Raw genomic sequence first — 22099 nt, 5'->3', positions numbered from 1 at the left:
GTATAGACATTTGAGTTTGTATAGAAATTACCTGGCTTCACAGATGTTGATTGCTTTACTAAAAATATAATAATAATAACTACTATTACTACTACTATTATTTATTGAGTACCTACCATGTTCCGGGACTGTGTGGACAACATTGTGGATCCTCACAGATCTTTAAATATCTGCTCACCATTCCCACATCCCTCCAAAATGTAAGCTCCGTAAGGGCAGGGATTTTGCCTGTTTTGTTCACCAATGCATTCCAAGTGGTTAGAACACTGTTGAACACATAGTGGATACTCAGTACATATTTGTCCAACCAACAAATTATAATTCAGACTTGAGAGGTTAAGTGATTTATCCAAGGTCATATAGCCACTTGAATGTGGGGATCTTTACCCGGTTCGGTCTGAATGAAAAACTGCTTTGTTTCTCCCACTATACTAGGCTGCCTTTTGGTAACACTATTCCTGGTTGACAGTTCTGATGGGAATACAGGAAGCGACACCATCCATAAAGTCATCTGGAACAATCTTCTTGCCATCAAAGGCCTTCAGCCAGCCAGTCACACTCTAATGAATGTACTCCCTAGCGCTCATACTTACACTGTCTTCCCTCTGATCTCACAGCACTTATTTGCTAGCTACCAAATAAATATACCACCTTGTGCTTAAACAGTTCACACCCACATTTCCTTGCCATACTTCAAAACTCCCCGTTATACACCAAGATCAAGGAACTGGGAGGCAGGAGGATATGGATGACACTTTTGACATAGCTTCCCACTCCAGCATTCGGCAAACTTGTCAGCATCTGACAACTGTCAGCAGTCAAGAGTTGCAAGGAACCCTAAAGATCATCTAGTTCAATGTGCCCACCTAGTACAGGAAGAACTCTAACAAATGACCAACTCAGGCCAGCCCATGTGTATCCCTAAGGAAGTAAGCAAGAGGGTGCCAGGCCATACACAAAGCTATAGGATACGCCTGAAGCTTCTTCCTGGACCAATGATTTTCTAGACTGGAAGACAAAATTAAATAATTTCCCTATTGAATAATTTAAGTATTATTTGTATACTAAAACCACTTCTGATATAGTTTATCACATAGAATTATGCAATTCACACGAATGTTTAAACAGGAGACTAGGGTAGAGGTTACTGCTTAGGGAATATTTCCCTGAAGAAGTGACATTTAAGTTGAGGCCTGAGAAATAAGATTGGGTCAGCGAGGTGAAGAACGGAGTGGAGAGAGGTATGTGTAGGGTCCTTGTCAGAAAGAATAGTATGGGCAAGGGTTCTAAGGCAGGGAAAAGTGTGGGATTCAAAGAGCTGGAGGCCTGAGTGTCCCAGGCCCACACTCCACAACAAGAATACTCTATTATCCCAGAAATCTCCTGCAACACCTCCTAGGAGTCCCTGTTTCGTTCATATCCTGCCAAAACACTGTGAAAATCTTGGGAGAGGGGAGAAGGTCCAATTGCCTGGAACTGAGATGTCTGTAGCTACTCCAGCGGCACCCCAAATTCCTTAGCCAAAACCAGGAAACCAGGAACACATCGCTGTTATTGCTTAAGGATTTTCAACACTCTTGCTAAAACCATTCACTAGTAACTGCTTGGTATAAAAGTAAACTCTAGTCAGCCATTGCACAAAATATTAGCTAATATTTGCATACGGCTGTCATTTTATCCTCATCACTCCCCCAGTGAAATAGGTGCTGTTATTACTCTTTTACAAATGAGGAAACAGGCTCCCAATGGGCCCAAAGTCACATAGCTAGTGAGTGACAGAACAAAGACTGTGACACTAGGTCCATTTGGTGCTAAAACCCATATGCTTAGTACGACACTGCCCCACTGAGCAGGGTTAGTAGGGAAGAGTGATTACCAGAGCCTTAATCCCTGTAGGCCACTAAACGAACCCATTGTCCTAACCCCTGGAATTCCCTAAGAAGATTGAACAGAGGGGCATAAAGAAACGGTGTTAAGTGACTACTAAAAGCCAGGAATCATGATAAGGCCCCTAAATATGTTATTTCATTTAATCCTTACAGCAAGCCCATCATGGTGGAGAAATTATTAGCCCTACTTTACAGACGAGGGAGCCGCGGCCCAGCATGGTTAAGTAATTTACCTCATTGGTGAGTATTTGAGCTGTGACCGAAATCCAGGCTTGAGTGACTCCAAAAGCCTACACCCTTTCCATCAGAGCACACCAAAGATGGCTTAATATTTAACCCTTCCCAGGTTACATATTTGCACTTTAACAGGGGTCTTTCCTGTGCGAATCTCACGGGACCGTGGCGAACGTGAATAGAAGGCTAATTGGGGGCTGCAAGGTGAGCCTGCCTTAAATCACACCGGAATGGCATTGACCTACCCTCTCCCTGTAGTTACTGAAGTGGGGCAGCATGCCAGAGAAGATAAATCTCTACTCCAGTCACAGCCGTCTTCTCCAACTGGGATAACAACTTTCAGACACTCTGGCAACTACAGAAACAGAGAAAGCGCCGAATCAATCAAGAGTTTATTTGCAAAGTGTAATGTCAGAGGATGAACTTCCTTTAAATCCTGCTAACTTTGTACAGTTAAACAGCTTACTGGCTCAGGGATGTGATTTGCCTCTGACTTGCTTTCAGCGATTTATTATCATTGACTAAATCGTCTTCTTCCTCTCATCCCACACCACCTTTTAGAGTGCAGACTTTGATGTGTGTTCCTCGGTCTCCCTACCTCCCTCTTGCACCAGCTAACCTAGGACTTTGCAAACAAACCCTACTGAGAAGTATGGACAGTCTGGGCCTTTCCAGAAACTCAAGCTGCTGAAGGAGATATGATATTTAGTTAAGCTGAAGTGAAGCCCTGCATAAATCATAAAGAGGCGAACCCAGGTTACTCAAACAGGACCCTAGGAGGTGCTTGGGGAATAGACTTGCAGGCAGCTTTATTTTTCTACAGCCGATTTACTTCCAAAATGCTGGGGCCCACAAGTACCCCAGGAGTAACTTGGCTCCCAAATGCTGGAGCAGGTCTTGGCCTTGGAGCACAGTTCTGGTGTTGTTTCCTGAATTCCCACATTGCTGTTTTCCACGCATGGATCAGGCTTCAAGCTTCCTGTGTCTGGACTGTGTGTGCGCACACGTTTGTGTGTGTGTTTATATGCTTGGGAAGGGTGGAAGGAGGGAGGAGGGGAACCCAAAAGGAAGAGAATTTAACTCAATGCTTGTATTGCATATGTATCCCTTTGATCCTTTCCTGTTCAGATAAAGCTGCTATTTTCTAATCAGCTGGCTTCTGTATGTGCAACGGCTAGTATCCTTGTGAATAAATAAGAGACTGACTTTAAGAGGTGTCCTGGAGAAAGCTGCTTTTCAGTGTTTGTCGAATATATTTGAAGGGTGTTTTTTTTTTTTTCTGGAGTTGGGGGGAAGAGGGAGAGTTATGTGGACCCATAAATCCTTAGGATTTATTTTCCCTGGTGTATGTGCTTGCCTCCTCTTTTGTTTCTAAATACATTTAAATGATTGAGTTGTTCACCAGGCAATTAGAGGAAGATGTGCTCATTTCACACTCCCAGTTGACTTGGTGGGTGGGGAAGAATGTCATTCCATACAAAGCACTATGGTTTTGTGGTCTTTCCTTCTAGAAAAATCTAGCCAAGGATCAAGGAATAAACTATAAACCACGTTCTCCTTTGTACTTTTCCTGTACATTGGGGAAAATATTGCATGCAAAGGGCAGATTTTTTAATTAAAATATTGATTAGTTGCCGAAATAAAAAACCAGGAGGTTTTACACTAAAACATTTGACTTCTGGTTTCCCTTGAAAAATCAGAAGTCCTGGCTACATTGGGCCTGCATTTCCTGTGGTGTTGACCAAGCTGCCCCCTTTAGAGGGGTCCTGCCTTCTTAGCAGCCTCCATAATTGGCCTTGTCTCTTGACACTGAACCTGAGGGTTGGTATCTTAAATTTTTTTTTTATTTTGGTAAAATATACATAACATAAAATTTGCCATGTTAATCATTTGTAAATATACAATTCAGTGGCATTAAATACATTCAAAATGTTGTACAACCATCATCACTATCTTGTTCCAGAATTTTTTCATCACAAACAGAAACTGTGCTCATTAAACAATAACTCCCCATTCCCCCCTCCCCTCAGGCCCTGATAACCACTTTGCTACTTTCTGCGTCTGTGAACGTGCCTATTCTAGGTAACTCAGATAGGTGGAATCACACAATATTTGTTCTTTTGTGTCTGGCTTCTTTCACTTAGCATAATATTTTTAAGAGAGACCTTGATTTTTTAATTGCCTTTTTTTTAGCACATAGACATTGAATTTTATTGCATTTTTTGGCCACGCCCCTCGGCTTGAGGGATCTTACTTCCCCAACCAGGGATTGAACCCAGGCCATGGCAGTGAAAGCACCGAGTTCTAACCACTCCCGCTTTTTATTGCATTTTAAAGGAGGAGTTGCATTTCATTGAAAAAAGAAAAAAGTCAAATAGGACAGATAGTTTAGGATGAAGATTCTTGACTTCTTTAAATGATCATTACATCCATGATCGATATGTGGAGGTTCTTAATGTACTTAGGTAGCCCTGCATCTTTACACAGGTGTTTTACAGTTAGTGGTTAATGCTCCTGGTATCCCCCAGAGGCTTCTCTATATTTTACAGTCAGGATATGAAGACACAGGGATGGTCTGGGGATTAGTTAAATGTGTGTGGCATACTTCGCTGTATAAACTCACTCTCTGGAACTAGTTTTCACTCCCTGCTCTCAACTTCCACAGCTTTTACTGTCAATCCCATTCATTTAGCACTTAGCATATGCTTGTTAGTTGTCTTTTTCTGTATATACCCTTGAAGGCAGGAGCCAAGTCTCATCCCTCTTTGTTTTTTCAGTCTTGTCCATAATAGCAGCTCCATCAATGTTTGCTGATGTTGGCCCCTCCTCCCCCTTCCTTTTAAGTAGAGCTGGCAAGGCATAGCTTTACATTCAGACTCAGTTTAAACAAACTGAAGGGTTTTCAGGGTAAAAACAGAAGGAAGTCTTGCGTGGCAGAAGAGAAGAAACACCTAAGACGCTTAGAAGACCTGAGCAAAGACGAGGTATTAAAAAACCTGTTATTAGCCACAGGCTAAGAAAGTGACTCACACGGGGCCTGATCCACCATGAAATTCAGTGCTGTGCTCTGCTCTACCCCAACAAAATTCAAAATTGGAGGAGATCAATAATGCCCAAGGCAGGATTTGAGGAGGGGGGTATTAAAAGAATTAAGTGTTTTAGGGGTTTCCATTGTAGGAAGGCCCCAGTAGCTGTGGGGAAGGCAGGTTTGGAAAAGTCTTGGGAGGGCAACTTCAAGGCTGGGGACAGGCATTCTGCAAACAGAGCCACCAGATCTTTGCTACCAGGGTTTGTTTCCCAGCATCTTCTGTAATGGCCTGAATCACCTCTCAATGGGGAAATGAGTAAAAGAATTTTGGCACATGTATGCATTGGAACACAGAACTATCATGAAAAAGAATGAGGCAAAGGAAGTTATCCTGAGATGGAAGGATATTTAAGAGACATTGCTGAGTAAAGAAATGCAAAGTGTGTGCGTGTATGCAAATAATATATTTTGAAGATTATACACAGGTATGGAGAGAAAGGGAGAAAGGGACTATGAGAACAGAGTGGTGGAGAGGAACTCTTTATGGTCCTACTTTCAGTACTGTTTTCAGTTTACCATGTGCATATTTTATTTTATTTTATTTTGCATATTTTAGTTTTAGTTTTTAAATATTTATTTATTTATATATTTTTGGCTGTGTTGGGTCTTCGTTGCTGTGCGCAGACTTTCTAGTTGCGGCAAGCGGGGGCTACTCTTCATCGCGGTGCGTGGGCTTCTCACTGCGTGGCTTCTCTTGTTGCAGAGCACGGGCTCTAGGCGCGTGGGCTTCAGTAGTTGTGGCACGTGGGCTCAGTAGTTATGGTGCACGGGCTTAGTTGCTCCGCAGCACGTGGGATCTTCCTGGACCAGGGATTGAACCTGTATCCCCTGCATTGGCAGGCAGATTCTTATCCACTGCACCACCAGGGAAGCCCGCATATTTTATTTTTCCCACTTTAATAGCAGTGTTAATTTTAGCAAGTATCCTATTGTCATTGTGATCAGTAGTCGTCTGCAGCATATACCCATCCTATCCAGCTCTGCTGTCCATCCCTCCAAACAAAGCTGGAATAATCTTCCTTTGTTTCACAAACTAGGTGTCTCCATGTCTTTAACACTCAAAACCTCACTTTCTCCAGGAAAAATCACCCAAATAACTTCATCTCACACATAAACTGAATCATATCAAGAATCCATTGTTGCCCATGCTCTGGCTTCTGAATTCTTGCAGCAGCTCTAGCAGAGCCCTTTGCACATTGAGGCTACCCCACTACTTTTCCTGTACCTGGTTATATTCTGGGACCCTGTTCACAGTGAGATGGTATTTCCTTTGAGCACATTTCCTCTTGCATGCTTTGGTCCATGGCCCCTCAGAAGCTCCCGGTAGGCAGGCTTGAATTGGGTGTCATTTTCTCATTGGCATGAGTTCATTATAATAGTTCTGCATTGTCAAGGCCTTACATACAGACTCGCTTCCTCCTTGTAGTATTTTCTAGGAAATATGGATCTGTAGAGAATGGTGGTTTCCATGGTAAATGTTCCCTCATATTTGTTTTCTTAAGTTCTCTTCAGAGATACACAGTATGATTTCCTCTTTCAGTACCAGCACCACAATAGACTTAGGTCGTGGCGCCACTGCAGAACAGTTTAAAAAAGAAATCTCACCTACCTTGGATAGAAAAGGAGTAATTTATTATTCTAACTGCAGGGAGCCACATTCATATCCGCCCTGAAATCTGTAGGAAAAGAAAGAGTTGACTTTTTAAAATAAAGCCACAAAACATACACACCTTGGCTATGAATGCTTAAAACAGATGAGAAGAATATTTGATTCCCAAACACATGTGAGAATCTCCACCATGTGACAGACACAAGTAGGAACACATACACGTGTGGAGTGCTTTGTGGTTTACAGAGTTTTCACAAACAATTCATTTTATTTTCATATACCAGTGCCAGTAAGTTAATAGGATATGTTTTATAGCCTTTATTTACAGATAGGAAAATGAAGGCTCAGAGAAGTTAAGGGACTTAACCAAAGTCGCACAACTAGCTGGTAAGTGCTTGAGTCTGAAACGAGTTCTTCCATTAGTTCCAAATTCCATCTTATTCTGCTATTTCTTTGTGCTTTCGTTTCCCGGTTGTAAAATGGTTGATTTTCAGTGTCCCAGGAGGCTGTTCTCAACCCTCTGTGTTCTTCAAGCAATATCATTTTTTTCGCAGCCGGGAAATGTGAACACCACACTGACACTTCTCATACTTTCCCCCCCTCTTGGCCTAATGAATTAAGGGGGAAGAAAAGTTACCTGTTCCCAGAGGGCCGGGCAGAGCCATAAAGGTGTACTAGAGCCGGCCGACACACTGCCGCACTCTCTTAGGAGACTGAGAAACCAAGCGTCTCATCTTTCTTTTCTCAGCAGTAGCTGGGGGAGAACCGAGAGCTAGACAATAGCCTCTTGTTTAGTTTTATTAATTTTGAGGGCGGGTGGGACAAAAGAATCGGATCGACGACTCAAGTGACCAATCGCAAAGGAACCCTAGGCCAGGATTCGCCAACCGACAGCTGCCAAAGAATGGTGGGCGGGACTTACTCCTCAGGGCTGGCTCCGCCCAGGCCGGCCCTCTCAGTCCGCCCCATAGGCGGAGGCTTGGCAGAGCTCCGCCCACGCCACCCCTGCCGCCAGCGCGGCCTGCCAGCGGGAGGGGGGCCGGGACGCAGGGTGGCGCGGGGGAGGAATGGGGTGGCTAGAGGGAGTGGAGGAAGAAAGGAGGGTGTCTCGCCGAGTTGCGACCTGGGTGGGGGCTTGCTGGTCATAGGAAGCAAGAGGGGAAGGAAAACGAAGGATCGCTGCTCCTTCCTGAATTATTTTAAGCAACCTTTGCGAGAAGCTGCTTTTCAGCATTTCTATTATTTGTTTTTCTTCCTCCCTCTGTGGAGCGGGGAGCTGCACTAGCTCTCCCACGCGACTCCGCTCCGCTGTTGCCGTACACTATTATTGGAGTCTTTGCAAAACCCTTTCGTTCCTCCCAGCCAGTCCTTGCTTAGACTCTCAGGGCTACTGTAACCGAGTCGTACCACTTTAGTGGGAGGACCAGAGTGAGGGCACCCCCACGCTTTCGCCGGAGCGGCCGGACCCCGCCGTTCAATTGTTTGAACTTCCCCGCCCCCTAGCCCCGCCTCTCTTCCGCCCCCCCCCCCCGCCCCGAGGGTACAGGCCGACTCCCTCCCTTCTTTCCCCGCCCTCTATTCCGCCCCACTCCCCAATCCACCGCCCCCCGGCTCCTGGGCGGTCCTAGCCGCTCACCGCAAGAAGAAAAGCCACCCGTTCGTCCCCCTTCCCCTACCTCCAATCCTTTGCCCAGGAGCTGCCTTCATCGCAGTCACGCCCCTTCCTTCCGAGGAGCTTTCTGGCTGCCTAAGCTGGTAGACCCCCTGATTTATTCCTCCATCTCCGCTCCCTTTCGCCTCATCTTCTCTTAGTTCTCACAGCCCCCTCCACCCCCACCTCCAGTCTGTCTCGCCTCGGACCATCCGCTGCTCCACCCTCCGGCCCGGTATCCTGCCTGTGCACTGCCACCAAGGAGAGCCCGGACGGAGCAGCGAGGAGGGGAGCAGCCGGGAGTTGGGGCTTCCCTCCTGCCTATCCCTGGCCTCTGGCCCGGGACCGAAGCCACTTGAGCGAGCAGAGTCGTCACCTTGTCTTCGTTGCCTTCAGGGGTAGGAGACGCGTGGTTACTTTTCGCGGGGAACTGGGGCAGGAATCCATGGTGGCATGAACTTGATCGTAACCTCGGCGTGAGTGAGTCAATCTAGATGCGTGTGGGGATGCCTGTGTTCTACTTTGCTGGCCGAGAGTTTTCTGGGATGTGCAGCAAGTTAAATAGGTTAAAGAGTCTGCGCACCTTTCCCCGTCCTACAGAGATGCTAATGGGTACCACTACTAGATGGTACTTTTACTTTCTTGCCTCCTGGGGTCCTTGTAGGTCTCTAGGTCATTAAGCACAAAAGGAATTAAAGACCAAAGGAAACTTGAGCTACGTTTAGCTCATCTGGAATGTACGCGCTTATCTCAGATTGTTAGATGCGTTACTCCTAATGCTTGGGGTTGGGGTGGGGGCTTACACTCGCCTCCGCCAGGGGCTGTGAATTCTTGAAGCCTTAGCCTGGAGTGATCTGCAGTGCTACACTCTTTTAGGTATATGTGTGTGTGTGTGGTCGTGAGGAGAGGGTTGCCCCTTATTTGCTTTATGGATGTTAGTAACTAGTTTTGCCTGATCATGCAGGTGTGTTGAGGGTCCCAAGCCTGGGTCACTGTACGTAGGTGCTTCAACAGCAAGATGGACTTATCAGTATATGCAAATGAAGAGAAGGAAAAGTGAGAGGGAAAGTGACAGTCTTTGCAGACTGAGCAATCCCTGGTAAATTGCCACTAATAATAATATAATATCAATAGTAATTTGCAGCAAGGGACTAAGTACAATTAAATGAGAGAGGAAAGGGCAGTTTGTGAAAAACGGCATTTCCAATCTCTAGCATGTATTTTAGAATTTTCTGACACCTTGTGTATCAAGTATCTAATTTAGTTTTCCTTCATCCTCCCTGTCCTCCCCCATCCCCATGAAGAGTGGAAGTCGGGAGGCAGATTAAAGCTTTTAAAAATATAACCCTCTTCTCCCATTCAGAGAGGAAGATAATTAGTCACCATAATCTTCAATAATGGAGGGCTAAGTGTGTGTAAGTCTCCTTGAACTAGGCTGTGTGAAAAGTCCTTTCTCAGGACAGTCTTTGTGAAGCTTTCCCAGTTAGACCTTTCAGCACCCTCATTTACTAGCTAAGAACAGTTTGAAATACCATTTTGGCTGTGGGATAAATCTTCACCCATCTCCCACCTACCTCCAATTGAGCAAGTGTGGCAAACTTATAAGAATGGTAGTGTTCAAAAACCAGTTACAAAGATGTCCCCAACACATTGCTTATTTGGGAACAAATTATTTACTTATATTTTTACCTAATTTCATTAGTTAGTTTTAATGGAGGAAAAGAAAGCAGGAAGGAGAGAAGGAACACTACAGGGTGACAATTTTAAAGGCTATCATATTTCAGATCAGCTGGAAAGGAAAAGTTGGCCTGACCAAACTACATTTTATAACTGGCCTGGGACATTTTAATAGCCAGGTGGTTGTAGAGTAGTTGCATCTATTTACAGATGATAACTCAGGTTCCAGCTATTCTGTATGGGTTTATCCGGTGTCATTTACAGACACTTTCTGGCACTACATCATACTTCATTTTAAGATACTTCTTTCTTTGGAAAAGTCTATGGCTCCGTAAAATTGAAAGTGCTTTTTCTTACTTCATAGTCTAGATATGAAGTAAACCTCTGACCATGCTTATATGTAGAGTAACTTTTACGTGAAAGTTGTGGATCTGTTTACCTATTTAAAAGATTTTAGAAGGGAATTTAAAAATTCACATTCAATACTGTTTTGGATTTGGAAATTGAAATCTCATTTCTGGTTTATGAAGTAGGATTTATTAGACTAATGCATTAGTAAGGCGTTTTGTGGAGTTGCTTTTTCTGAAGTTTTGTAAAGAACGAATCAGTCTCTTTCTAGAATGCCTTAAGAACAGTTTATTCAGAAAGCAGAGGGATGGATGCTATGACCTTGAGGTCCCACTGAGTGCCAGAATTCTAAGTGGGTACATCGGCTTCTGTGCCTCTCCTAAGAGCCCTCTCCCAGGGCCTGTGCCTTCTTTAAAAGGGTGTCTTTGTAATTAAGCAGTCCTTCTCCCCCATCCCCCTTTCTTCCTCTGATCCAACTTTTTAAGGGCTTTTTTCCATTTGGAGACAAGAGGAGTTTCTCACATTCTCCTACTTTCCTCTTAAGGTTTCTTTTCCTTTCTCCCCCCAAAAGTGCCCCAAAGTTCTCAGGATGGTTAGAAATTGTGTTTTGTTGGGGTGAGGGGGTGTTACCAATGAGGAAGTGTTGAGGATATATTCCTTCTTGAGAAATGTTTGTGACCAGGTAGCCTCCTCCATGGAGACTGAGCATTTGGAATGCATGAGAACAGTCTATTCTTAGGGACTGTCTGGAAGAAATTGTCCTTTGCACCCATTAAGCCCAGCTTAAACCCACTGAAAGGAGTGGAGAGAGGTGTGTGTGGTCGTGGCTGAGCCTTTTAGGATGGTAAATGGGTAAATGTTCCCAAATCTCCTATTACATCACCTCTTTCCCCCATGGACTGAGTGGGTTTGGAGATCTGCTTGACAAGTTAATTAGCTTGGGACTAAACCAATTTGTTTAGAATTGTGCTCCATTGATTTCCTGTCTCCAGGAATTTTCGTTGGTGGTTTACTATGATGTGTTGTCTTTAGTCTTGCTTACTTCTTCGTTTCTTGCTGCCTTTTGTGGACTTTGGTCCAAAATCTAGGGTCCCACCCCCAAGTCAAAGGTTAGAATTTGGTCTCAGGAACTAAGGGGGCATTAAACAAGCTGCCCATACTGCTTTACTCTCCTCCATGGTGGGCTTCTGACCCCTTTTAAAACAGAGAAAGGAGGGATGTCTCCCCTTCCACACACAACACACAAAATCTGAACCAGAAAAAAGGAAAAAAGCAGGAAAATAGGAGGTCATTTGCTTTATAAAAGAATTCACTACAGTTTTCTTTGAAAGAAATAGCTTTCCTAGTTAGTGCCTTTGAACTCTGACTTGATATATAAAAATTCACTATAACTGAGACTGCTCAGAAACATATTTATTGCATAAAGGAAGGCATTAGAATTTTGTTGTCATGATTATTTCTTGAATTAAGTGAGGCCATTATTTGGCCTTTGAAATCTTTTAGTTACATGGCATGGAGTTAATTGTCTAAATCATTCTGGCTTGTAATAATGCTGGCCACGTTTAGCCCCAGCCTACATCTACTTGTAGAAGAGAGCTAGTATGATTTTCTGGAAATATATCAGACTTCATGGATTTTGGTAAGTCTAAGGATGGGACTCTATCCCATATAGGTAAAAGATTTAAATTCTAGTTGTTGTATTTGAATAACCCAAGGATCCAGAAAATTTTTTCTGGTATTCTGTTCATGTATCTAGCAAGGCTGTCGAAAATAATAGCAACTGATGCCATTTTTAATCAAAGAATCCACAATAAGCTTTCCTAGTGAGCCTATTGGTGAGAGGGACTTGGCTCTGGGCCCAACTCTAAATCAGTTTACCACCCTTAGCAAGTTTCCTCCTCTGTAAATTGTGGGGGATTGGACAGCGTGATTTTGAGAACCAGTTATCAAAAGCTTATGGTTCTCTTCTTAGGCCTCGATTTCTGGTGTGAATGTGAATGATTCCTACTAGAATGAGGTGCAACGGTTGTTAGAAGTGCAATCATGTAGTCACCTGGATGTAAAAAAAAAAACAAGCAAAAAAGACCTCTAAGGAGGTATCAATAATCAATATATCAATATAAATGCATTGTGTTTTGTATTTTAACAACATATCAAATTAAAAAGCTAAGACCCTGCCCAGAACTTCATCAAGAATCCCATCATCCTAACAGATCACCTGTTTTCATTTTTCCTAGTTCCTTTCAAGTCCTTGTTTCTGTACTTGTATGAATTTTACAGAGTGAAGGTCATAGAAATGTACAATGCTGCTTTTAAATTTTAAAAAGAGCTCACCTAAGACTTAGCTTTGTAAACCTATGTGGAGGAATGAAGTCAGAACCTGACTGAGTACATATGAGGAATCACACACGTTTGTTCCTCCAATGCCAGAAGAAACTAACAGATTTAGTAAGTAATCCCTAAACCATTTCTGTAATTTAGGGTGTTCATGTATGTAGCAAGGCTTTTAATTCTACTCCCTTGACCTCATTACCCTTCCTCCACTCTTTTTAAGCAGAAAGAAAACTAGGATTCACTGTTTACTTTGTCTAAATCATTGGCAATGATTCTTAAATCACTGTATCATGATATCCCATCAAGAGAGTACAAATTTGGGTAGACTATGAAATCTCCCGAATGAGAAAGGAAAAGCGGGAAAGCACAAAAATTTTTAATAGCTTTGAAAATAATATGTTTAAATTAGAATAAATAATAGTAAGGAAACTAAGGGCTTTAGATAATAAATAAAAGACATGTAGGTGTAGCAGGATGACCCACACATAAGAGGTTCTTCATTTGAGGCTTTACCATATAATGAAAGTTCAGTTACACGGTCCTTTAATTTTCCTTTGATAATGAAGGTATAGTAAACATATGATCTCCAATTTTGGATGGACTCATTCCTGGAAACCAATGGCTCTTCATAAATTAGATTAAATTTCATTAGCCAGGATAGGAAAGTAAAGTATGGGTTTTAGTACTTAGAAAGTACCAAGTTAAGTACAGGAACATTTTTTATGATATGTGTTCATGGGGAAAATGCAGATGGATATATCTGCTAACATCTCCTAAGGTGATTTTTGAAAATCTACTTTTTTTTTAACTGTATAGGCTGCCCTTGACATTTGTTAAGTCACTTTCACTATTGCCCCAACTCCATGAAATATCATTAGACTGCGTGACTTGAAGCCAGGCTCTGGGTTTCTCTGCCCAACCCTTTCTGACTTGACATGTGACCAAGGGTAAATGAATTAGATGCTCTGAGCTTCAGTTACCCTTCTGGGAAGCAAGGATATTAATATTTCACAGAGGTGTTTAGGCATGCTTCATATTAGGCACATGCTTTGAGGTCATTGGATGAAAGGTGTCTGCATGATGGCGGAGCAGGCTTATTATAGGGTTCTGAGCAGGTGTTCACTTTTAATGAGCTTTGCTCTCTTATACAGTGCCCTTTGGTGCCTCAAATGCCCTACTGACTATAATTGATTGTCCCAACATTTGTATTATTGACCCTCTTGGCTTTTATAAAAAATTAAGCATTGTCATTCTATGTGGTAAGTTGAAGTTCTAATAAGAGGACTCTGGCATCTGCTGGGGTGATGAAATATAGCTTCAAAAAGAGACATTAGTTGGTATGTGCCACAGAGATCAGTGAGTTCTTCAAAGCTCTTCCAAAAGATTAAAAAGAGTAAAAAAAAAATTCTGCATGTATCTGTGTGTGTGTGTGTGTGTGTGTGTGTGTTTTAAGGGGGAAAGTTTTGAGTAACATTTGCTTGTGACACATACTGATGATAGCCAGTAACTGAAACCCAGCCATTGTAGTGTTTTATACACAGCTGGTTTTTATTAATGATGGAATATTTATGCTTGCTGTACAATTCGTGGCTCATTTCCATGTGTATGTCAGAACTTAAATACCCCCCAAAGCAACATTAAGATAACATTAAGTATAAATGTGGCCAAGCTAGAAAGGGTGGATTGGGGGAGTCCTCTTTATTCTTTTTGGTGTTGCTTCAGATCACAATAACTGCCCCCCAACTTTAGGCATTGATGCTGATCTTTTTTTTTTTTCCTTTATATATCCCATAGCAAACTTCACATGTTGATCCTTTTGATATGGACAAATGATCCCCCCCCTTTCATAATGCAGATGAAACTGATGTATGTGTTTTTTAAGAGCATATTTTCCCTGCACATGCTTCTCATTATCCGAGAGGCCTGGACTCAATCAGTAAAGGAGCAGAGAAACCACATAATTGAAAGGAGAATGACGGTGGTGCATACTTGGAATATTTGTGGGAAGGAGATTGCTGACATCAGAAAATGTAGTGGCCTGAGTGTTAACAGCATTGAAGAGAAATAAGCTTTCCGTGTTTCTGTGCATTGAGAATTATTTTTAAGGGGATAAAAATATGGGCCAGGTTTGACATCCTTTTATGAAGTTGCCCTGGAAACTTTGATGAAGGTTGTTATAGAATGGTTCAATTAAAACCTTCCCCATTAGGAAGCTAATTAGTACATCACTTACTCATTTTGGTTGTTTTCAAGGGGCATGGATTTGCATTGTATTAATGACATTCTTTTCCATGTGATAGCAAACTAAGATAAAAATCACAGATGGGGAAAATTATTTAGATTGCCTATTTTGAAGAAATCTAATCTCCTCTTTATTACATTTAGGTTTTCAGTTCAGATTTTTCTTTCACTCTGTTTATATACAGTGATCACATTTTAGTTTAGTAGCCAGTTTTACTTTCTGGATCATGGGCTGTAAACCAAAGCTTGTTAATTTGAGTTTCCCATATGAATTGAAGAAATATGACAAATGACAATAAACCATTCTATTAAAATAACATTTGGGGTTTTTTTCCTTCTACAATTAGTTTCTCTTTGGTGTGTGTGTGTGTGTGTGTGTGTGTGTGTGTGTGTGTGTGTGTTTGGTGAAGGCAAATTGCTTTTTTTAAAAATAAATGTATTTATTATTAATTAATTTATTTATTTATTATTTTTGGCTGCGTTGGGTCTTTGTTGCTGCGCGTGGGCTTTCTCTAGTTGCAGCGAGCAGGGGCTACTCTTCGTTGCGGTGCACAGGCTTCTCATTGCGGTGGCTTCTCTTGCTGCAGAGCACGGGCTCTAGGTGCGCGGGCTTCAGTAGTTGTGGCGCACGGGTTTAGTTGCTCCGTGGCATGTGGGATCTTCCAGGACCAGGGATTGAACCCTTGTCCCCTGCATTGGCAGGCGGATTCTTAACCACTGCGCCACCAGGGAAGCCCCTGCTTTCTTTTTAAAACAAAAATTTTTGGAGCTAAGAAAAATTTGATGACCCCCCCCCCCTTTACCCCCTAGAACATTCTGTCTGCCTCAGGCTCTCAGTTAGGCTTCCATTAGGACAACGTGATGACTTTTCTGTCCTGGTACTTTTTGTGACTACACTGAGTGGTTCTCCCTTGGCAGCCTGAAGGAGAGTGGTTATGATGGGAACTGGAGTGCAGGATTTCTAGCATGTTCTTTCTACTGTACTCCATCTTATTTAGGGAAATGAATACTTGCTCCTGAGGGTTCAAGGCCATTTGCAATAGAATAAGTGCTCTGTAGCTATATATGTAATATGGGTCTGCTGTAGTCTTCCTTTCCCCCGTAACTAGTAAGGGACAGTCATTCTGTACATGTATTCCCTGATGCTATGCCTGCGGCATATGCCTGCACTAGTTCTGGAGAGTAAGTGAGGGAGTTGGCTGAGTTATCTAATTTGTAGTTTAACTGATTTCACCCTACCCCTTCCTGAGAAGTCAGGGTCTAGATTTAGTTTTGCAGTGGCAACTCAGTCAAGACAGGCTCCTGGGGCTTGCAAGTCAGAGGGAGGAGGAGCAGCTGCCTTTGGGGAGTGACTCAGGCCCTTTGGTATGAAGATATGAAATGCTGGCTTCTGTCCATGCACCTGCTGGATGCCACACCTGCAATCAGCACCTGAGCCCCACTCAGACACAAAAACCAGACTGAAGGCAGATGGAGCTCCCTTCAAAAGGGGTACAACAAAACGGGGAGCTCCCAATTATGTTAGTGGAGCACGACTGTGAACGATTACATCCAGCCGTTCTAGTGTTGGTATGGGGAAATGTCTTAGATATTTTCTTACAGGTGCAGTGCACTGGCTTGCGAGAGAGAGAGAGAGAGAGAGAGAGAGAGAGAGAGAGACAGACTGACTGTTGGAGTCCCTAGGGAATTTGCTTTCCTAATGAATTTCTCTTGTGAACTGTCCTCTTAATAACTGGAGAGTCAGTTCTGTAGAAGTTTGTGTCTAGTAACCCAGCACAGGGCAGGAAGTCACAAGACCTGGGTTCTGATCCTGACCTCACCAGTTAGCCAGAGTGAAACCTTGGTCAAATTAATTATCATGAGCTATCTGTCCTGGACTTAAGCTTCTCCAGTTGTAAAATGGAATTAATCACATCGGCCTTTATTTCCTCACAGAGCTGCGGAGAAGGACAAATAAGATAACAGAAGTGAAAGAGCTCTTGTCTCCTTAGAAGAAAGGCTGAGAAACTTAAGGTAAGAGTGTTATTGTTATTGCTATTCTATGTCTTTCATTCCTTTTCTTCTCTTTCTGTTGCCTCTAGCAAAGTCTTTGGAAAGTTATAGGCAATTATTAAGTATGCTTTATGTACCAGTTGATATTTTAGGTGTTGGGAAGGATACAGAGGAAAATCATGCACCCGGTCCATGCCCTCTAAGATTGCAATTTCCATTTCTGGCTCAGCCTATTATAATGGTTTCTACCTGGGTACTTAGAAGCATAAAAGACAAGAATTAACTTCATTTTTTCTCTCTGCATTGTAACTGGGGACTTCTGTCCCTGGAGCGGTGTACTACAAGGTCTAGATTGAAGGTATGTGGGGGAAAACCCATGCAGTGTAAATAAAGGAATTTCTCTCTCACTCCCACATTTGCAAAGTACCTGACCCTTGAATGATCACTTTTTTTCAGGCGTCTATCCTTAGCTTCATCCTTGGTTCTGTTCTGCTCCTACTCTATATGTATGATCCAGCCCACTCTTTGACCTTACCTGTTATCCATATGCTAATAACTCTCCAAGATGTATATCAACCTATCTTTGACTCCTCCCCTTTCAGCTTCCCCAACATTGGTTATCAGATTCTATGTCTCCTACTCAGCTCATGAGTTTTTTCCTCTAGGAAGTTTTGTTCAGGTGGCCCAGAGTTTTTTTGCAGGGTCCTCTGCATTGCCTGAGCTATCTGCTCGTACCTCTGGTTTCCCATTGGATTGTGACCCCTCTGCTTGACTGGGAGCTCCTTGAGGACCGAACTCTTTTTTATTTCTCCTTTTTATCCATCCTAGGGCCTATACAGTACCTGGCTATAGTAAGTGCTCAATAAAGTTTGTGGAAAATATGGTGATAAATGTTGTGATAGAGATGTGTGTCCAAAGTCCCGTAGGAAGACTGAGAAGAGAGAATTAAATTTCCACATTGAGCAGAGCTGGGGGCAGGGGGAAGATGGAGAAGGACTAGGGAAAAGTCTTCAAGGAGAAGGTGGAGAGCGGAACTGCCCTCTTCTGAGAGTTCTGACAAAGCAGCCCAGGAAAGAAATGCTTGTTGTGTCTGCTCTTGCTAAGCCGGGGGCATCTCTGGCCAGTTGCCTCCCCTGCCTTAGGACTGGATGACTTTTATGGTCGGATCTGCAAATAAACCTCTGTCTATAACACATTGACCATGTAAGACAGGTGCCACTTAGTCATATAATATTAAACAAGGCTGACCTTAAATGTGCCTCTTTAACCGTGGTTGAAAATAGAGGTACACATACAGGCTCATGGGTCATGGATGCTTAGTTCTATACAGCAAAATACCCTTTAAAATATATTGAAGATTGGTTCTGAAAATTAACAGATTTAAGTCTCAGAATGTAGCACATTGGGTCACTAGAACTGAATGTCTTTGAGCTGACTGTCAGATCTTTCCAAGGGCAAAAATGAAACATGATATCAGCCATTACAGGCCATGAACCTGTTCTCACCCACCTGATGCTTTTACTAATTAGCTTCTTGGCTGGGTGGCAATTTGGGGCAAGTGCATGCAAGCTGGATTCACAGGGGAGCCCACATTCCACTCTGCCATTTCGCAAGCCACTGGGATACTACATTGCTCCTCTTGGCTTCTTTCCCTCCCAGGAGTCCTGCTCTGCCCTGGTGGAAAAATGGGAGCAGGAGAACTTTTCATTAAATGGAGAGATTTCATGGGGCTTTGGTGTTTTGTTAGTTTTATTTATTTATTTTTTTAGTGGGTTGTCTGAAAACATTCATGTTCCTTGACCCATTAATTTCACTTCCGGGATACTATCATTAGGAAACAATCCAAAATATTGAAAAAAAGGCTAAATCACAAAGATGTTTTTGTAACATGATTTAGACTAGCAGAAAATGAAAAGCAATTTAAATCTCTTAATAATTGGAGAATGGGTCGGTGAATCTTGATACACTGGTTTAATGGACTATTACACACAATGTTTGTTAAGAAGTCTATGCCACAGCATGGAGAAAGTGCTGATGACCAAGTGAAATGTAGGACCCAAACTGATATGTACATTAATATTCCACTGCTTTGTAAGAATACAAAAACACATAGGAAAAAATCTAAAGGAAATATTCTATAATGCTAACAATGCTTGGGTTGAGGTGCTGGGATTATGAGTGGTTTTTTTCTCTTTGTTTTCAATATTTGCATGTTGTGCTTATATTACTTGTAAAACAAAGTAAAAATAAAAGTGGGTAGTATGCCAGTGAAGACAGGAGATTGGTAAAGCAGGCAGCTTGTAGGTATATTCTTAAACTTTTCTCAGTTTATGCTCAATCTGATTTCATGGACTGTTTATACTTTTTCTGAGGCAAGAAGAAATAGGACATGATGGTGTGATCTGTTCCTCCCTTGGAATGGGTGTGTGTGGAGGGAGGTGGAGGGGTGGTGGCAACAAGGATTCTCCTTGTTACTCAGTGTTTCACTGCTCATGTACACTTTAGGGTTAATCACCTTTGTTGCCTATTACCATGTTCAAGCTAATTGTTTTAGAGTTCAGAAGAGTAAAACTACCAAATTGACCACGCCTTGAGTTATCATCTGCGAAACAGATAACTGACACTGATCCAAGATTTGGAAATGCCAAGGACTTATTGTGGTTCTTAAAATAATTTTCCAACCTAATCTAGATAGAAGTAGAGATAGGAGCAAAGAGGTGGGGCCGACTCAAAGCCTGTTCTTAAGCTAGCGCTGAACTTAAATAACAGCAAGTGCCAAGTTGGTATGATGTTGACAAGACCTAGAACAGGGTCCTGGAAACATTGATCCGTGGAGATTCCTGTTGCTCTCCAACCTACCTGCATATCGTGGCCTAAAGAGGAGAGATTTTGCAGGGTCCTTCTGCCATACTTCTGGCTAAACGCTTTCCTCTTACATCTTTGAATTTTCCCTCCTGCCATTAACATTTTACTTACAATGGAATTGGAAAATTGAATGTAGCATTAAGCCAGGTTTATAATCTGTTAAAACCAGAGTCGATTCAATTTAATTAATATTTATTAAGCATCTTCTATGTACGAGCTAATATGCTAGATAATATATTGTAGTGGAAGTGCTATTACCCTAGGAGTAATAAAACCTGCACTCTGGTCCTGGCTCTGTCCACTTTTAAGCTCTGGCGGCTTCATCTATAGAAAGAGAGGGTTGAAGCACTAGGTGGTCTCCCAAGAGTCTTTCTACTTCTAGCCTTCACTTATCTAAGGACACCTGCACAAAAGACTGAGTTGCAAATAAAGGGTTTAAAAGAAAAAACCCTTACTTCATAAAATTGCTGTACCCTTCTAGAAGAAGACCCCTTTGAAATAATAATATTCATAGATAATGTTTTTTGAGCCTTTACTATGTACCAGGCTCTGAGCTTAGCACTTTACATAGATTACTTCCCTTAATCTTTATAACAACCCTTTGAGGTATGAGCACCGTTAGCCCTATTTTGCAGATGATGAAATTGAGACTTAGGGAGATCAAGAGACATGTATGAATTCAGTTAGTAAGTCATAGATCCAGGATTTGGACTTGGGCAGTGTGACTCTAGACCCAGGCTTTTAACCATGGTATTTATACTGCCTGCCTATTACCCAGTGAAAGTTTAGGGATAACCTGCAAAGGGACCATTGTTTCTTACCTCCCAAAGGAAGCAATTAGTATCTTGCATTGCAGGACTCTTGGGAAAGCTGTTCTCTAGGACACTTCAGGCCACAATATGGACCAACATGAGAGGACATGAGAGAATTCAGTGGGCTGTTTTGCATCTTTGTGTGGGAGGTTGTGTGTGGGGGGGGGTGTGTGGGTGTGTGTGGGTGGGTGGAGGCTGTGTGTGTGTTTTATGCACAAATACATGCACGTAGGTATAGGGGAAACTTTGAACTGGCTTCTTTCCATTTAGCTGGAAGTAAAATGGTATGAAACAAGTTGACCAAGATTTAGCAGAGAAACAGGTTTCCTAGACTTAGATTCTTTATCCTGGTTGGTGGAGTGAGGGGTGGGGGCAGAATAGGAGGAGGAGGTAGAAGGGATAGAAAGAAGATCTTATAGGCAGATTTCAAAATTAATTGAAGGGTAGGAATTCGGTCTGCCCTGCCCACCTTGTAATGTTGATTTTCTGGGTCTTGGCTTGGGAAATATCTGGGCTCTCACTAATGTGTTTCATTTTGGCTCAGCCCCTCAGGTATACTGGGAGTGGCCGATGACTGCAAATGGAGTAAGAATTTAGCTTGGCCTTGCTGCCCTGTTGTTGTTACAAAAGAGTTGAATATATAGATTCAAATTGCATTTTTAAAGAGAGAACCATGGATATCCTTTCTTCCCCTATCAAGTATCCTCAGGGACAGTCTGTTTGTCCAGGGGAAACAAGGTTATTTTATTGATTGAAGATGATGTCAGACCCCTGGCAGTGGCATGATTAAAGCTGTGGGCAGATTAAAGGTTGCAGAGTTCATAACTATTTTAATTCTTGCGCATGAGACAAGGAATCTTTTCCTTTCCTTTCTCTAGTAAATAAATGGAGTAGTGTTCCCCTTCTTATGTGACTCTTATCATGTAGATGAACATAAGTTCTTTAAGGAAAAAAAATCAGTAAACTGGAGAGGAATCAGCAAAGCTTTTTTCTTAGACGGATTTCTTTTCCTCTTTTAAACAGAAACAAAAAAGGCCAGGGGGCGGGGTGGTGGGGAGGGACAATCTGTGTCCGGTTGACATAAAGTGGTTTGGGTTTTGAAAAGGATATGGAGGAGAGGGGACAAAATTAAAGGAAGAGAGTAAGATTTTGGATATGTAAAGTTTTCTTGGTGAGGAGCTGGGTGTCAGGAGCAAGCCAGTCAAAATCAGCTTGAAGAATCTAAATAGTACTGGAGAAGAATTTTAGTGGTTTCTCACCAGGGGCTCAAGTTTAAAAGCCTTGGGCTGTTTTCTGCGTGTTTCAGTTGAAGAAAAAAAAAGACAACTGTTTTGTTCAAAATTGGACAATAGAAGCACG

At 42.4% G+C, this 22099-nt stretch overlaps 1 protein-coding gene and 1 long non-coding RNA gene across 4 annotated transcripts in view; one reads left to right on the top strand and one right to left on the bottom strand.

The window, feature by feature from the left end:
- Positions 1 to 2381: 2381 nt before the first annotated feature.
- LOC103013170 (uncharacterized) lies at positions 2382 to 7580 on the bottom strand. The gene is made up of 3 exons (XR_451115.2): positions 7458 to 7580; positions 6821 to 6887; positions 2382 to 2478 (listed from the first exon to the last, which is right to left on the bottom strand). It is a non-coding gene; the product is annotated as an uncharacterized LOC103013170 (long non-coding RNA).
- Positions 7581 to 8442: 862 nt separating this feature from the next.
- AMOT (angiomotin) overlaps positions 8443 to 22099 on the top strand; it is a 59524-nt gene continuing 45867 nt past the window's right edge. For 2 of the 3 annotated variants that reach the window (XM_057538425.1, XM_057538423.1), the window contains exons 1-2: positions 8443 to 8869; positions 17007 to 17084. The gene's annotated coding sequence lies outside the window, so the exon portion shown is untranslated. Of the gene's footprint in view, positions 8870 to 8905; positions 8952 to 17006; positions 17085 to 22099 lie in introns of those variants that run through there. The other variant, XM_057538424.1, reaches the window with a different exon arrangement.

Source organism: Balaenoptera acutorostrata, chromosome X (genome assembly GCF_949987535.1).
Source record: "Balaenoptera acutorostrata chromosome X, mBalAcu1.1, whole genome shotgun sequence".
NCBI classification, from domain to species: Eukaryota; Metazoa; Chordata; class Mammalia; order Artiodactyla; family Balaenopteridae; genus Balaenoptera; species Balaenoptera acutorostrata.
The sequence above is the reverse complement of the archived record's forward strand: the minus strand, read 5'-3'. Positions and strand labels throughout refer to the sequence as shown.